Source organism: Otolemur garnettii, unplaced genomic scaffold (assembly GCF_000181295.1).
Source record: "Otolemur garnettii isolate 467f Iridium unplaced genomic scaffold, OtoGar3 scaffold00034, whole genome shotgun sequence".
NCBI lineage: Eukaryota > Metazoa > Chordata > Mammalia > Primates > Galagidae > Otolemur > Otolemur garnettii.
Genome location: NW_003852429.1, coordinates 13,737,183 through 13,739,907, shown reverse-complemented (window position 1 = coordinate 13,739,907; position 2,725 = coordinate 13,737,183).

Below are 2,725 nucleotides of genomic sequence, written 5' to 3'. Positions count from 1 at the left end.
AGATGATATCTCAAAGTGGTTTTGATTTACATTTCTCTGATAATTAAAGATGATGATCATTTCTTCATGTGTCTGTAGGCCATGCCCCTGTCTTCTTCAGAGAACCTTCTGTTCAAGTCCCTTGCCCACAATGAAATGGGATTACTTGTTCTTTTCTTATTAATAAGTTTGAGTTTTCTGTGGATTCTGGTTATCAAACCTTAGTCAGAAGCATAACCTGAAAATATCCTCTCCCATTCTGAGGGCTGTCTGCTTGCTTTACTTACTGTATTCTTGGCTGTGCAAAACCTTTTTAGTTTGATCATATCCCAGTAATATATTTTTGGTGTTGCTTCAATTGCCCATGTGGTCCTCCTTGTAAAGTATTCTTCCAGGCCAATTTCTTCAAGTGTTTCCCCTTCACTGTCTCCAAGAATCTTTATAGTTTCATGTCTTAATTTTAAATCTTTTATCCAGTGAGAGTCAATTTTTGTTAATGGTGAAAGGTGTGGGTCTAGTTTCAGCCTTCTACAAGTTCCAGCCAATTCTCCTAGCACCATTTGTTAAATAGGGAATCTTTCCCCCTATTTATATTTTCGATAGATTTGTCAAAGATCAAATGACAATTAGTGTCTATTTAAAATTTTATATCTAACTGAGCTTTTACAATCAGCTGAGCAATGCAAACTATAAGGCTATATTTGCAAGGAATCCTCAGGGGAAGTATATCCCTTAAGGGGGAAAATCAAACAACAAATAAAGTACAGCACATGTTGGGTTCACTAGAGGAGAAGTTTCACAGACTTTGTTTTGAGCAAAGGTTTCATGGTTTTGTCTCGAGGGTTAGAAAGACATGCTTTATCATTTTATGAGTTCTTGTCCTTGTTGGCAGTCTGTAGCAGCTATGAGTAGGCAACTACATTTGATTTCAGAAACATAGAAATGGTAATGGACAGCAGGCCCAAAATAGTTTCTTGTGCCAAAGTTACATTTGCCAAATTGAAATGTAAGGCATTTACCTTCCAAGGAATCAAGAGAGAGACAATAGCCACTACTTTAGGCCAGTAAGATTCCCTATGAGGAAAGTAACTTTGAAAGGTTAGTCATTTTGGTTTTGTTCCTCGTCAGTATTTTCTTTAGCTTCTTTTACTTTTACTCTTTTTTTTTTTTTTTTTTTTTTTGCAGTTTTTGGCCAGGGCTGGGTTTGAACCCACCACCTCTGGTATATGGGGCTGGCGCCCTACTCTTTTGAGCCACACGCACCACCCAGCTTCTTTTACTTATTAAGCTCAACCCACTCTGTTCAGCTCACTGGAGAGGCTTCAGTTTTGTAGGCAGACACTGTCCAATTCATGAACTGCTAATAAATGCCAATTAGATCTTTAGAACTCAATTGGTTGAGATGCCCTCCTTTGACAGGGGAACAAACTGGCTTCCTGGACCATTACTTTCCTGGGCTGACACACCTTGGAAGGAGATTAAGTATGGAGTGATCTCAGTTTGTTCTTGATATTTCCATTGCCTTTTGTTTTAATATCATTTTATTGCTAATAAAAGTCCAAGTATAGCATTACATTTGGTCGTACAAACCATACTAAGACTTCTTTTCAAGGTTCTAATGCAGTAGTATTTTCAAAGTCTTCATGACTTCTTACATCAGACACTGCTTTATTAATTGTTCATTAATTTAGAAGACCACTCAAGAGAAAAAGACAAAGAAACTGTCTGGTAGAAGCAGAAAGTTCAAGAATATGTATAAAATTCAAAAACAAATATCCAAATTGATATTTTCATTGCGGTCCCTGTAATATAGTAAAAAGGGCTTTAGTTTGGCATCTGAGAGCCTGGTTCTTCCTATGACATCCTAGCTCTGCCACATACCATATAACCAGCCGCAGTGAATTGGATTTTATGAGCCTTGGGTTTTTACTACAGTACAGTAGAATAAATATAGTCCCCACTAGGATATATTTAATGACTATGATATAGGAAATGCTAATCATTTAGGAAGGATCTATAAAAATCATCTGTATCTGAATGTGTATACTATCTAGATCCCCTTCAGTATTTGCATGGAGATTAAGTTCATTTTTAATTTATCTACCTCTTTCTTTGACATATACCTAAAATTACATTTCATAATTTGTGGAATCTTCAAATCAGAGAGTCATTCTATCTTCTCAATTACTCTTCTCTTCAGACTCCCACCAAAATAGTAGAAATGAATCAATCAAACATATTGTTGTGGTCAGTAGAGACTAAGACCAAGAAAAAAAAGAAGTCACTTTATCTCTAAAGAAGAGACCATTGACTGTCATGTCACTGATCTCAGGAACACTGTTGACAAAGAATGAAGTTTATTCTTCTTTTTGGATAAGATTATTGGACCTAATTGAGATCTTAACAGCTAGGCTTCACACACTTTTTTTTTCTGAAGTCATTTTATTCATTATAGAACAAATTACTTGTGGATATCACCAGATTTCTACTACAAATCGTTACATAAAACAATGTGGGGTTGAGAATCAGAAATATCTCTATAATTGACAACAGGCTACATGGGCTTGAAAAAGAATTTAGACCTAAATCATTGTGGAATGCAAGTTTGAACAAAACCCAAATATGTGTAATACAAGAAGAGATAGATTTTAAAAAATGATAAATTAACATTCAGTTGCAGCAATACTAAAAACCATCTAGTGTAAATATAATATTTTTTTAAATATAAGAAACATATCTACATTTG